The sequence below is a fragment of the Macaca thibetana genome, chromosome X (assembly GCF_024542745.1).
Source record: "Macaca thibetana thibetana isolate TM-01 chromosome X, ASM2454274v1, whole genome shotgun sequence".
NCBI classification, from domain to species: Eukaryota; Metazoa; Chordata; class Mammalia; order Primates; family Cercopithecidae; genus Macaca; species Macaca thibetana.
This window is the reverse complement of record NC_065598.1, coordinates 41753119-41768962: the sequence shown is the minus strand read 5'-3', so window position 1 is coordinate 41768962 and position 15844 is coordinate 41753119. Positions and strand designations below refer to the sequence as shown.

At 42.6% G+C, this 15844-nt stretch overlaps 1 non-coding gene across 1 annotated transcript; it reads left to right on the top strand.

The window, feature by feature from the left end:
* The first annotated feature begins 13644 nt into the window (after nt 1–13644).
* On the top strand, nt 13645–13751 carry LOC126946944 (U6 spliceosomal RNA). The gene has a single exon (XR_007722809.1). It is a non-coding gene; the product is annotated as a U6 spliceosomal RNA (small nuclear RNA).
* Nucleotides 13752–15844: the final 2093 nt, after the last annotated feature.

The following is a 15844-nucleotide window of genomic DNA, read 5'->3' as shown; positions in this document are numbered from 1 at the left end:
TAAAAGAGACCGTGCATGGCCGGGACTACACCCTCGCAGTCTGATATGATTGATTGCCACAGCGTTGGCTGTGGTCATCAAATAAGCCTCAGCCCCAGGGCCTGGACCATAGCAGGGCAGTGGGCAGTGTGCATGCCCAGGGGAGAGGCTCAGGCTGCATACAAGGGGGCACATGGGAAGAACAAGAGATTTGATCCACCTTGGGAATCCTGCAGTAAAGGCAAAACCAGATCTAAAACAGGAGAGCCCTTGTCATTTCTGAGATGAGTCCTGTATCCCTGTCTGTCCCAGAATGTACAAAAGACAATGGCTTGGTCCAAGCTGTGGGGACCCTCTGTCCCTAGATGGCTTGAAACGATGTCAGGCTCACAGTGCCTGCTAAAGGGACTCATGAGATGGACGGCAGCATGCAATATGGAAGGCAAAGTCAATTTTAATACGAGAACACTGGGTTCTAGTTCTGGACCTGCTACCCAGGTATCATGTGATCCTGGACACATCACCCCTCTAATGACTGGATTCCTTCTCCTAGAATGAGGGGTGCCTAATGTGACTTTTAAGGTCTCTTTCATCTTTAACATGTTATAATTTCATAAAGTGAAAATGTGAACACATTCAGAAGGGACTGAATGGACTGGATGTGCTAGAAGGGACTGGATGATCCAGAAGGGACTGGATGAACTGGATGTGCTAGAACCATCAATACTTTTTAAAGCCATGTGATCTCTTCCTCTTATCCTCTTTTGTCCCTGAAGTTTGGGGAATAGAAGAGCCACATCTTCATTTTATGCAGAGTATTAATTTCTACAATAAGAACACAAAGTAAAAATTCTATACTGTGAAAATATCCTTGAAAAGCACTTTACATTGTCGATAATAAACAATATAGGTAGTTTTGTATATACAGTGCAACCCTGCATAGTGATATGTATTTCTATATGTACATTTAAAGTACACAGTGATGTAGAATATTTAATAAAGGGTAGATGCAAACTATAATTTCAAGTATTTTAAATTATGTGAGACAGACAGAAAGATTGAGATGGAAGAATGTAGCAATGTATACAGTGAAATTTGCACAAGTTAAATGCCTGTGAAACTGGTTTATTTAAAAGGCTGAACTTGACTGGGTATAAATAGGAAGTGACTGTATTTTCCATCAGTCCTTTTAACCTTGTTACGTCAAACAAGTCTCCCTGCCTCCTGAAAACATCTTAAACAAAGTTTGTGACTTTTAGGCCAATTTAAGAAACCCCATTTTGGTATTCAAAACTCTAATCTAAGTCAATAATTTCATATCCAATTCAAAGCTTCTCCCCTTTCCCTGGCTTGGGCCCGACCCCTGGCTCAGAGAACTTATTTTAGGGATCAGAAACCATAACAGTTCCTTCTACACTTTTTTGCATGGTTCAGCCACTTAGCTAAACTGAAACTACATTTCCCATGAGTTAGGGTGGAGAAATTTCCAAGAGAAATTTGCACCAGACAAAAGTGAAGGAACCACCATTTTGTGCTCTGAAGGTGGAAGTAGAGTGCCAGGCACTGCAGCCAGCTCGTAGACATTGCTACTGATCTGCTTATTCCCCTTGTTGGTGTGGGCAGCACCCAGACCTGCAGTTTCTCCAACTCCAATGAGATCTTCTCCTTTAGCTTCTCTAAGTCCTGGGCCAGGCATGTGTGCTGCTCTGTAGCAGATAGTGCCAGCTTCTCCCACAGGTCACCCTTTTCATCAGAGTTGAGGGAGTTGAAAGTTCCAATTTGACCTCATACGTTCCAATTTGTCCTTGCTGCCTCTCACTTTCATTTCATTTCCAGTTGCCTTTCCTGACCATCTGGCCTGGCTGACCTATAAAGACATCAGCCCCAACAGCAGACACAGAGCAACAGTTGCACACAGATTTCTCTACCAGTTCCCACAATGTGTGAGGTCTAATTCCTATAACAGATCACTCATTCTATATCACTCATAATAATTCTGCTCTTCTCATGGGACCCATGTTGATATACTACCCCTTCTTCCATATTATGCTTGCTTCTCTGAAATAGAGAGAAAAATTATGGGACAAGGCAATATCTCATTTCAGTGATGCTATTGCAACATGCCTCTGTCATAGCAACCATTCAAGTATTGGCTTTTCTAAGGGATGCAGAAGCAAGGGGAATGTGCTCTTTGAATAGTCTGCACGGACCTCTGGGTGGCAGTTTCCTGACTCTGATAACACACTCTAACTGATCAGTTCTGACCTCCTCAGCTTTTGCACCCAAAAGGAAACCTGAAGCCTCTTATTTCCAGGATCCCCTTGCCCCAGCAAGCCACCCTCTTGGATAGGGTCCCTGAAAGATGACTCCAGCTACCTTGCCCACAGTCCTCTTGGCCCCCAGGAGCTGCATCCTGCCCACTAAGTGGCAAGAGTACTCACCCATCTGGGCCCCCAGCCTTTGCACTGCTCTTGTGGCTTCCTTAGCCAACCTTTCCCTTTAGACTTCCCCAGGTGAGAAGCAGGCATCAGTCAGTCTCTTTGATCCCCAGTACTTCTAAATTCCAAGCGAGGCATATACATCTCTCCCAAGAGCAGCATGACAGTGCTTTTGTTCCAGCCCAAGAAGACACTGGAATGGCTGGAGAAAAGCCAAGCACTTAGTGCTTCCTTAAATCCCCTTCTAGAATTTCTAGCCTCATCTTAAATATGCTGCTGGGGGTGATAGTCACTAGATGGTTTTCGTTAAATTGTAATGAATTCTACATACGTTCTTTGGAGGGGGTTTAATCACCTATTTTACTTGGCTTTGAGTCTCCAGGTGTATTCAGAATCCTTATACTATCCCTTCCTAACCTCAGAATTAGGGAAGACTGTACTTAAAATTAATCAGATTAGTCTACTCCATGGTATTATTTTAGGAATCCTAAGAACGTCTACCTGCCCAAATAGTTTCCCCTCTCTTTCCTTCTATGATGCCTTAGACTCCTCCATTAGAAACACATTTCACCTGATTTGACAGATTAGACCCAAAAGAGTCCTTAGGAATACATTCTAAGCTATTATGCTGTATCAACACTTTGGCATGGATAAATTAGTCAGATTGCTTTCTAGAGAGACAACTGGTTGAGTAGCGAGCATGAAATTCAACATAGGTGACTTGGTCAGCTCACTATAAGAACAAATCAGAGACTGGGTAGCTTATAGACAACAGAAATTTATTTCTCACAGTCTGGAGGCTGAAGTCGGAGATCAGGGTGCCTGCATGATCAGGTTCTGTGTCTTGTGAGGGCCTGATTCCTGGTTTATAGATGGCTATCTTCTCACTGTGTCCTCAGATGGTGGAAGGGATAAACAGGCTCCTTTGGGCTTCTTTATAAGGGCACATATTTCATTCATGAGGGCTCCACCCTCATCATCTAATCACCTCCCAAAGGCCTCCCCTCTTAATACCATCACATTGAGGGTTAGGATTTCAACATTGAAATTCTGAGGTGACAGAAACATACAGCTCATAGCAACAGGTAAGTTTTGATGAGAGAAAGCTAAGTCTGTACCAAAGGCAATTTGAGGTGTCAAGACAGACTGAGTCATCAGGGACCAGCATGAGAACGCTGGAGCCAAAACCGAGAGGGCAAAGAAAGATGCTTAAAAGGTATAAAGAAAGATAAGGATTCCCCAGTCACACTTTTCTAAGTAGTCTTTGATGCAAAGAATACCATATGTTCTAAGTAAATGCTTATTTAATAAACAGTTGTTTAAGGCCATAAAATCTCATTTTTTTAGAATACAATGTTTAAAAACCACTTTAAACCTTACATCTATGGTTGTCTCTCTTCATTCCAACACTTGTTCCCCCAAATTATTTCATTATCTAATGGATATTTGAACCAAGTGCTAAAAATTTTAGAAAGCTAGTTTATTTGGCACTGGGATATGAGTTCATGGAAAATTCATTTCTTGGGGGACCTCTGCTTATCTTAACTACAGAAATAAGAGGAATTAGATTTAGACACATAGTGTTATCTTTTTACTCATTATTTCTCACACCAACATGGAGGAAAAGAGAATTGAACAATGATAACATGGACCAGAGTAGTGGTTCTCAAACTTGAATGGGCATCAGAATCACATGGAAGCTTGTTGAAAACACAAATTCCCAGGCCCCAAACCAAAAGATTCTGTTTCAGTAGATTGGGACTATACTGTGAAAAACACTGAGCTAGAGCCTACAAAAGTGGGCCCCTATTTCTGCCCAGTGACATCTTCTATGCACTTACACACACACACACACACACACACACACACACACACACACATACACTCACACACACATTAATCGGTCATCTTGTTGAACTTCCTACATAACATCTTTGGGTCCTTTTTCAGTGTATATGAATACTCCCAAAAGTTTGGGTCCTGACAAGTTTTCTTACTTCACCTCCATTTGTCCTACCCAGTGCTACTCAATGGCACCTCCAGGAAGGGTTTGTGGATTTGTCTTTCCACGATAGACTCTCATTAACCAAATCCTTCAGTGAATTTGATATGTAAAACTGGAATGCCAGACTACTGACTTATTTTAAAAAGAAAATCTGTCCTCAGCTGGGGCTGGACTCTTGCCTTCACTGCATTCTTTCCTGCTGTAGTTTGGATATGGCTTGTTTGTCCTCACCAAATATCATGTTGAAATTTGATCCATAACATTGGAGGTGGGGCCTAATGGAAGCTGTTTAGGGCATGGGGGCAGAACCCTTATGAATAGATTAATGCCCTGCCTCGAGGGAGTGGGGAAGGAGTTCTTACTCAATTAGTTCCCACAGGAACTGTTTGTTAAAAAGAGCCTGGCACCTCCCCACTCTCTCTCTTGCTTCCTGTCTTGCTATGTGACCTATGCAAACACCAGCTCCCCTTCATCTTCTGCCATGAGTGCAAGTAGCCTGAGGCTCTCACCGGATGCAAATGCTAGGGCCATGCTTCTTGTAAAGCCTGCAGAACTGTGAATCAAATAAACTTCCCTTCTTTATAAATTACTCAGCCTCATGTATTTCTTTATAGCAATACAAATGGACTAAAACATTTCCCTAGAAGAAATCTGCATGGGAAGCAGATTATAATCAACAGTTTGCTTACTTGATGTGGAATTGGGCAAGGGCTTTGGGTAAAGAAATCACTAGTGGGCACCATGAGGTTAAGAGCGTCAAGGGTCTCTGTCCACACAATTGAGATCTACTTCCCACCAGGACCCAATGGGACAGGGCAGCCTCTACCCTGGACAACACTTGGAGAAGAACTGCTGTTAGTCTCAATGATATGCCCTTGCCTATGTGCCCATAAAGGAACCAACTTATCTTCTGGTGGGCACACACCCTCTTTAGAGTCATAAAATAACTATCTGTTGAACTATTAATTAACTCATAATAATGGAATCCCTTCAATCTATATACCTTATGTGATTATAGACTAGAAGTCATCCTGTCTCTTTAAGGGAAATTTTCTCTCTAAGACTTCAACTATAACATGTAAAAGATCAAAGGAAAGAGATGTAATCTGTCTTTCATTCATTCTTGGAAGCAAATTTAAGTTCTGGCTTACAACAGTTTTGAGGTTCCGGCCCCCAGGACACAGAAAGAATAAGAACAGTTCTGGCTGTGGGTGAAGAAGTAGGGTGAAAGCAACCACTTTCTATAGGTGGTCCCTGTGGCTGTGTGGCCAGAGACAAATAAAGGGAACTAGAAGGACATTCCTAAAGTTCTTCAGAGGGCCTCCTGAGTAATCAGAGATAGACAAAGTATATGGCCAAGTTACTGGTTTGACTTTGCATTTGGCTTTGGTACTTTTCAAGTTTGTACAAAATGACATTTTGTTACATCAAAATTATAATCTTTCAATTTTATTCTCAAAATGATAGATTATACCAATTATGCAAAGAGAGACAATTCATTAGCAAATGCAGTAGGTGAGGTATACATTTATAGGCCTAAGTACCTTTAAAGGGACAGATATTTAGTAAAGAATGGGCAAGGGTGAATGAAAGCCCTCCTCCTCACACTGACCCTGAGTCCCTCATTTCCTTCGTGATGGTGAGAAATCCTTAACTCTAGACTGGGGCCCCATGCATATCTCCCTGTCACTACTCACCAGCCTGGCCTAGAGCCCACAGGCACAAGTATTTGGAAGTTTTTATTGGTGTTATTTTGTGTCATCAGATATGACACGTCATTACCCAGAAAATACAGGGCAAAAAGTGACTCTCAGAATCACATCAGAAACACCTCATTTCTAGTATATAATAGAAACTAGGGTCAAATACCAGCTACTATCAACAGGATCTGAAATCAAGAGTTTTTAAGACCATGGTTACGGACATCATCACCTCCCTCACCCCAAGCCCTTTCAAAATCTGCTTGCTTTTCCAGCAGTCAATGCTAGCCTGTCACTGTGTGCTGGAAGTTGCCATGCAGGGACCAAGACCTTATTCAAGTTTTAATCTAAAACCAGCAACATTGGTATCTACTAAGGTATATCCCAGGGCACAATTTCCATCCCCCACAGCAACCATCTTTTGTGCAGACAGATAATAAAAGATCATGTCGCCTGTGATTCTAGGACCAAAAGGATGAATTATCCTTCAAGTTTACTGTGTATTTGAATTAAGATTCTACTTGGCTTTGTCAATAACTAAGGCACATCTACAATTGAAACATAAAAAAAAGCAGTTAAAAGGGTTTTCTATTCAGCACAGAGAAAGAGCCTTGTTTCTAATTCATATTCTGGCATCAACTTTCTGTGCGCAGACAATTTCCCCTCTCTGCACCTCTGTTCTCTCGCTCAAAAAATACAGAGATTAGCCTGGGTGATCTTTAAAGCCTCTTTCCAACTGTAATAATCATGTTTCTATAAAATAAAGGCTAATACAGAAGACTCATAATATTAATGGCAGTGAAGTACTTGGAACTTAGCAACGTTTAGCCCTTTCAACATGATCTAATGATGTCTCATGTAATCCTCCCACCTACCCTGTAAGGGATACATTGTTAATTCCATTATTCTAGTTACTATTGCAGCTTAAAACATTTTTAATAGCAACAAAAAGTATGAACAGTATAGCTATATAAATAAAAATAACAAAATATTAAAAGTATTGTTGTTTAAGATAAAATTATTATAATGTACAGTTTCTGATGGTCAATAATTTAAGTGGCTCTCCTGGGCTGTCTAGCTCGGGGTCTTTCAAGTAGTCACAGTCGGACAGTGACTGAGCTGGAACTGCAGGAGTCTATGTCGGCTCTTCTAAACTCAGAAGCCAGGGGCTGACTGAGCATCTCTCTCTGTTCATGTATAGTCTATTCTCATTATTTGTGGTAGTTATGTTCTATAAAGTCACCTTGAACACTAAATGAGCAAATACTGAACCATCGTTCCTAGGGGAAGTACAGGATTAGGTTCCTGCGAGTCCCTGGTCACAATGTTTTCATCAAGTGATCAGTACATAACCTGTTTAGTGTATGTTTCTGTTAAAGACACCTTATTTTATAGATGATAGATAGATAATACACAAAATATATATTGTTGATTCATTAACATTGGATTCACAGTCAATAGAACTATAACTCAATGCAGCGCAGTTTATTGAACATGTGTATTTTCTCCGTAAAGCACAGCACACTCTTCCTGAGCTTAGAAACACTGGACAGTACCTCTGCATTATGCTTGGGGGCCATTTTCAACAGCAAAATCACCAACTAAAAGTACAAAATGCAAAAAATACCACTAAATAGACTTTGAAAATGTCACCTGTTTATAGTGTGAGAGCTGATATAAGAAGCCAGAGTATCATCTTCTTTGATCTCAGCTCAGAATGTGCACATCAGGTGACTCAAATCATTCACCACTCTACACATGTCTACAAATAACCTTGAAAGTACCGCATGTATTGATTTTGGGTTACAAATAAATTTTAGTGACTAGGCAGATTTGCAAATACAGAAGCTGTGAATAATAAGAATCAAGTATATTTTCAGAGCTTCTCCATATGGTTTCTCACGTGAGCTCATGTGGGCTTCCTTGCAGTCTAGTGGGCTCTGGGCAGCCAGGCAACTTACACGGATGCTCAGGGCTCCAGTGTGAGTGTTCTATCCAGGAAGGCTGTATCACCTTTCCTGATTTGACTTCTAAAGTCATGCAGCATTATTTCCACTGCATTCAACTGGTTACAAGCAAGTCATGAACTTGTCCAGATTCAAAAGAAAGGGACATAGAGCCCATCTCTTGAGTAAGAAGGTTCTAGAAGAGTATGTGAAATGGGAGAAATTGTTGTGGTCATCATTGGAAAATATAATTTGCTACACCCATTTTACAGACAAGGTAACTGAGGTTTGGAAAGTTAAAAAACTTAGTTAATGTCACACAGCTAACATGTAGCGGAGCCAGAATTTGAACCTAGACCTCTCTGACTCCAAAGCCCGTGCCCTAACTACCCTAAACCCTGCTCCACATAGCATAACTTGGTTTTTAATCTATAGTTTCAATACAGTGCAAAGTAGAAAGCAGCAGCATGGCTGAGCAAAGGGCTTGATGAAACAGATGGAATTTTAGGAGGAATCTATAGAAAGGAAAAGAAGTTGCTTGGCAACTGCTGTTGGGGAGATGGCTCAAAGCTTAAAGGTGAATTTGAAGAAGCCAAGAGAAATGCAATAAAGGTCAACCCCAAGCAAGGATTTAGCTTAGGCATGGTATGAAGGAGGTCTAAAAGAGAAATGACAAGTCTTGAGATCTGGCAAAGCACACAGAGGACAGAAAAGCAGTGGGATTTGGACACCAGAGGCAGAACAGCCACCCACAGGTGAGCTATTCAGCACAGAATGACCATAAGCACATTCACAAAATTCTATCATAAGACAAGCCTCCATTTCACTAATCATTTGAGAGACACAGTCTGGCTCTGGGGCCCCCAGAATAAACTGGGAAACCGAGAACTATGCTGTAGAATTCAGGGTCTTGCAGAAGACCCTCTCCTAGTGCTTTTGCCTGTAAAATGGGGGAGGGGAAGGTACCTGCTCCTTGGTGAAACAAGTTATACGAGCTAGAATTCTGTTTTCCAAGGACAATTCTCTCTCAGTTAAGGCAAAGCAGCCTACTGATAGGGCAAGCCAGGGACCACCACCTTCATTACACCAGTTAACAGTGATAAACTCTGATGTAATTTCTCCCTTGAAGATAATTATTTCAACAATCAGATGACATTACCATTATCAACACTCAACCAAGTATCTCAGCATGAAGGAGGGAGTCCCAACACCAGTGGAAACCCAAAAATACAAAACCTCTGACAAAGGGGTTCATGGGGGCCAGCCTCCTGATGACAACTCTCCCTGAATCTCAGAGGCCCCACTACTCTTCTTGGCTGATCAAAATTCATTTTCTCCTACTTGCTGATTATTCTAGCTTTCTATTACTGTACAACAACTTCTCAAACAAGTGACTTAAAAACAACCATTTGCTTTTGTTCATAACTTTGTGGTTCAGGAATTTGAGAAGGGCTTATATAAGTAGTCCTTGCTTGGGGTTGCAGTCACATGCCAGCTGGAGCTGTAGTCCTCTGATGGCTCAACTGGACTAGACATCCAAGATGGCACACACATAGGCTGGCATTGACACTGCTACTGGCCGGGAGCTCAGCTGGGGATGTTGGCTAGAGCACCTACATGTGGCCTCTCCAGGATGGCAGTCTCGAGATGTTCAGACTTCTAATATGGCAACTGGCTTCTTCCAGAGTGTTCCAAGAAAGTCAAGCAGGAGCTGCAAGGCCTTCTATGTCCTAGTTTTGGAAGTCTCTTCCACCATACACTATTAGTCGACACAATCACAAGCAATCAGATTCAAGGGAAGGGGCATAGACATCACCTCCTGAACAGGAGTGTCAAAGATTTTGAAGGCTATGTTTTAAAACTTCCTATGATATGTTGAATTGTGTTCTCCCAAAAGATGTTGAAATCCTAACCTGCAGTATCTGTGAGTGTACCTTATTGGAAATAAAGTCTTTGCAGATGATCAAGTTAAAATGAGGTCATCGGGAGGAGCCCTAATCCAATGTGATTACATCTTCATAAAAAGGAGAAAGTTGGACACAGAGACAGACATGTCCTGAGGGAGAACATCGTGTGAAGGTGAAGGTGGTGATCAGGTGATGCACCTACAAACCAAGGGATACCAAAGATTGCCACGAAACTACCAGGAGCTGGGAGAGAGGCATGGAACAGGTTCTCCACACAGCCTTTGAAAGAACCAACCCTGCTAATACCTTGATTTCAGACTTTTAGCCTCCAGAATTGTGAGACAATGCATTTCTGCCATTTAAGTGTGGGGTACTTTGTTATGGAAGCCCTGGAAAACTAATACATTCTCATACTGGCTAAAGGAATCCTGACATTAAGAGGGCAACAAGCCCAAGTGAAAACATATATTTTCCCAAACTCCCTTGCTGCTTAGAGATAGCCATGTGACACTAACCTGCCAGGGATTTCTGGAAAAGCCTTGCTTATACAATAAAAGGCCATCTTTTTTTCTGTCTCAATTTTTCCTTCTTACTGTCTGTCATGTGGACGTGAGGTATAAAAACAGATCAGCCATCTTGCGACTGCTTGTGAGGACAGAAGCAGATCGGGAAGACGGAAGGAACCTGAGTCTCTGAGAGCAGCCCTCTCAGCTTCACAAACAAGTCTCCATTGATTGTGGACCTCTCGTGTTTCAGGCACTATTCTAGGTGCTGGGGACACTGACTCCCCATCCTCCTCTAGTGATCTGTCCTTAACTTCATAGGTAGATCATTTCAACTTACCAAGATAAATGCAGGAATAAAAGTAGATGTGATGTTATGAACTCCCACAGGGAAGCCTCCTACCCAGCCTGCCCGAAGAGCTTCCTGGAGCTCCCCACAGGGAAGAACACAAGAGATGTGCAGCCTTAAAAATCTATCAGCCTCTGGGGAATGTCCTCCTCTCCTTCAACAAGAAACACACCTTCCTGGTATATCAGATGATCAGATCAGGGCTCTCAGAAGCCTCGGAGTGCCGAGCACAGCGCAGCTCGGGCTGCCTGCAGTTCTCATGGCAGCTGCTACCTCAGGATGCCTAGCAACCAGCCTGTCCTGGGAGACACCCCAGGCTGCCACGGAGCAACCAAGCTGCCACTGTTCTCAAGAGGGCTAATCAATGGAAACCTGAAAGAAGCCACACCATAGATAAAACCGAGCCAACCCAGAACCTGGCTGCTTGCTAACTTCCCTTCTGTAGGACGCCCTGCAGTCATCCCATTTCTCATCATCAATCACCAAAATCCAGAGTCAGAAGACTCAGCTGCCGCAGCAACGTGACTTCCAGGGTTTTCTGCAGAAAACTAGGATACTAGGTTTCTTGCTGAACTGGGTATGGCTTTCCTCATGCCATAGGTAACCCAGCCAGATTATCAGTGTGGACCTAAGGAGCCTGAGAGAGGAGGTTAACTGAGAAAGTTCACCACTCTCCAGAACTTCTGCCAGTCCAAGGACATTGACACCCTCCATAGCACTAGCCAACATGTATGCCTCTTTCAGAAGCAACAGTATAGCGGAACCTGTGGGAAAACTCTGCTCATGACTTCGCTTCCAGAACCTCACCTCCCTCCAAGAATAAGTATAAGTGAGGTCCTCTGAACAACAGAAGGATGAATGTGGGTTTCCATAGTCCCTTGGCCAAGAAATGTAAAGATAATGAAGGCCAGAGTGGGGTCAAATGTCAGCCACACAGACCTGTCTTGCAATCTCCAGTTGTATAGCCTTGCACAAGTTACTGAAACTCTCTGAGCCACAATTTGTTCAACTATAAAATGAGATAATAAAGCCACTATAGTCATTGAGAGGATCAAAGAAGAACATTTTATATACAGTGTTGTCATGAGAAAGACTTGGGACTGTAACGCCTGCTCCTGCCTCCCAAACTGGAAAGGTGCTAAGAGACCAAAGGATGACTCGGACAAGTCCAGCTTGGCGAGTAGATGACTTTATTAAGACTTGATATGGGACACTCCTGGGTGGCAGCAGGACAACTGTAGAGCTCCATATCACTTTCTGTCTCTAAGGTCCTTTAAACTGATTTTCTGGCTCTTTGCCTACTGTGTGTGTGTGTGTGATGGGACTGTTTTACTTGGTAGGTTCTCAGATACCCTCTGGGATGTCTGGGTTCTTGGGAACACCTGTCCCTCAGCTGGGTAACGTGGCCTTGGCTCCCAGCCTAGCCTTTAGGGCTTAAGCAGCTGGCATGTACCCTTAAGTAACCTGGTGGGGGACACGCCACAATACGAGTGTCTAGCATGCTACCTGGCACGTAGCAATAGGGATTCGACAACCAGCGGTCTCCTTTCCTCCTTCCCTTGTCAAAGCTGTGATTTCTGAAGTCTTCTGGGGAAAGAAGCCATGAGGGATTGATTGGAGATGCCCTTCTGTGTCCCTTGCAGAATGAAGTTCATGTTGTCTCCTATATATGTACCCCACAGCATGTGCCATGGTGCTTACCTGTGGTACACACCCGGAGATACAGTAATGAAAGAGTAAAGACGAGCAAAGGGAGAGCAAAGGTGGAGGATGAGAAAGACAGTCTCATCCAAATGGCATTTGCTGTTCAAGAACACTTTTGAAGCTGGGATAAAACCAGTGGTGCAGTGAGCTAGCAATAAAATTCAGCTCTCCCTAGCATGCTGAATACAGCCCCAAATTTTCCCCACAGGCAGAGTGAAAGTAAACTGCAGCATTCGCCAGACTTTGGAAGGATAGTGGGCAGAGGGCAGCAGCAGGCACACTGGAAAGGGAGCCTCAAGCCCTCAGGACATTCACATGCAGCCAAGCCCTTCCTCTGCTAGCCTTCTCTGCTTATCCTTACACATGGTTCCTTTTCCCTTGCCATTTTCACCACCACCATCTCAGCCCTCGCCATCTCTCCTCCCCAACCCTAAGCACCTCTGTCCAAGCTGCTCTGCCAGCTTCCTCCATGCCTCTCAGATTCATTGTCCTCATGGCATCTGATGATGGCAAACCACTCACATTTATAAGACTTTTTAAATAATACTCACAATGTTTAATCATAAGAAAATTTGACAACTAAAAATGAGCTCCCTCGCAAATTTTAATGGAACCACATCCCCCAGAGATAAGGAAATCAAGGCAGGGAGAGACTCAGTCACTTTTGTAGGAATACTCATCTATAAAGCAGTAGATTCAGGATTCAATGCCAAGTAGCCTCTTCCAAAGATGTGTTCCTAACCACTGTGAATACTGCCTCTGAGATAAAAACAAAATTGAAAAGGAGGTTTGGGGTCACGTTGTAGATCATGGATCAAACGCCATCCTCAGAAATTGTTATCTTGTTCTATTGGCATAAAAAGTCATTGCAGGCTCAGGGGAAGAGTGTGGTAAAGCCAGAACTGTCTTACAGGAGACGGGGGCACCACCTTTCTGGAGGGCAATACGGTAAGCGGTATGAACGCAAAGGCCTACAAGGAGATTTTTGATGTATTAATCTCAGTTTTAAACATTTATATGCAGAAAATAATTGGAGAAATGTATAAGAATATTTGTATGGGTATGAGTGCTCATGGCAATAATATTTCAAATAGCAAGAAAAAAAGAGGATCTGTGCTTGCTTCAGCAGCACATATACTAGAATTGGAAAGATACAGAGAAGATTAGTATGGCCCCTGCACAAGGACGACACACAAATTCGTGAAGTGTTCCATATTTTTACAAACCTGACAAAAATAAGCAATGGGGAAAGGATTCCCTATTTAATAAATGGTGTTGGGAAAACTGGCTAGCCATATGCAGAAAACTGAAACTGGACCCCTTCCTTACACCTGATACAAAAATTAACTCAAGATGGATTAAAGACTTAAATGTAAGACCTAAAACCATAAAAACCCCAGAAGAAAACCTAGGCAATATCATTCAGGACATAGGCATGGGCAAACACTTCATGACTAAAACACCAAAAACAATGGCAACAGAAGTCAAAATTGACAAACGGGATCTAATTAAACTAAAGAGCTTCTTCACAGCAAAAGAAACTATCATCAGAGTGAACAGGAGATGATACAGAATGGGAGACAATGTTTGCAATCTATCCATCTGACAAAGGGCTAATATCCAGAATCTACAAGGAACTTAAACAAAATTTACAAGAAAAAAACAAACAACCCCATCAAAAAGTGGGTGAAGGATATGAACAGACACTTCTCAAAAGAAGACATTTATGCAGCCAACAAACATATGAAAAAAAGTTCACCATCACTGGTCATTAGAGAAATGCAAATCAAAACCACAATGAGATACCATCTCACACCAGTTAGAATGGTTATCATTAAAAAGGCAGGAGACAACAGACGCTGGAGAGGCTGTAGAGAAATAGGAATGCTTTTACACTGTTGCTGGGAGGGTAAACTAGTTCAACCATTGTGGAAGACAGTGTGGCAATTCTTCAAGGATCTAGAACCAGAAACACCATTTGACTCAGCAATCCCATTACTGGGTATATACCCAAAGGATTATAAATAATTCTACCTATAAAGACACATGCACACATATGTTTATTGCAGCACTATTCACAATAGCAAAGACTTGGAACCAACTCAAATGCCCATCAATGATAGACTGGATAAAGAAAATGTGGCACATATACATCATGGAATACTATGCAGCCATAAAAAAGGATGAGTTCATGTCGTTTGCAAGAACATGGATGAAACGGGAAACCATCATTCTCAGCAAACTAACACAGGAACAGAAAACCAAGCACCGCACGTTCTCACTTATGAGGGGGAGTTGAACAATGAGAACACACTGACACAGGGAGGAGAACATCACACACTGGGGCCTGTCAGCGGGTGGGAGGCTAGGGGAGGGATAGCATTAGGAGAAATACCTAATGTAGATGACGGATTGATGGGTGCAGCAAATCACCATGGCACATATATACCTATGTAACAAACCTGCACGTTCTGCACATATATCGCAGAACTTAAAGTATAATAAAAAATTTTTTAAAAAGAAAAAAAGAGAATCTAATCTATATGTCCACAGTCATCTGCACATTCCAGGCATTTCCACACCTTCACATTACCACCTTGCTGATGTTCAGCCTGCAATGCCCTTGTCCCACTTCTCTATTCAGCAAATTCCCACTTAGCCTTCATGGCCCAAGGCAAATCCCTCCACCTCCATGTACACCTTCCTGGATCCCCTGAGTTGAAATTGATTACCCCTCCCTCTTGTGGCTCCAGATTGCTTTACCAGCACACCAAGTATATCTCTTTCATTTTCCTTTGTTTTGCGTTTTATCAGTATCTGGCTTTCACCCTAGGCAGTCTCTGTCCTCATATAGCCCTCTATGTGTAACCCCCCACTCCCTGCCCCATGCTGCCTGAAACGTAGCGGGTACTCACTGACACCGAATTGAATTGTTTATGCCTTTACTTATACAGTGCATCATAATTTAGAAAGCACATTCAGATATTAACCTTTGATCTTTACCACATTAAAAAGCAGCAGAAGTAAATATTTTGCTCCCATTTTAGAGGCAAGAAAACTGGGGCTCATAATGGAGTTTTCCAAAGGCCACACAGACAGTGGGGATAGATGCAGGTGTAACTTTGGCCTTCTGACTTGAATGCATTGATCTTTCCATGACACTAAGTGGGGAATGGGCCCTGGGGCACCTTATAGCAGGCTTCCCAGCCACCTTCAGTGTGAGGAGACCTTATGATGTCCAAGGAAGTAGGAAGAGATCTTCTAAGGAGTCAGACCTCTTGAGATGAAGCAATTTATCCACCTCCCATCCTAT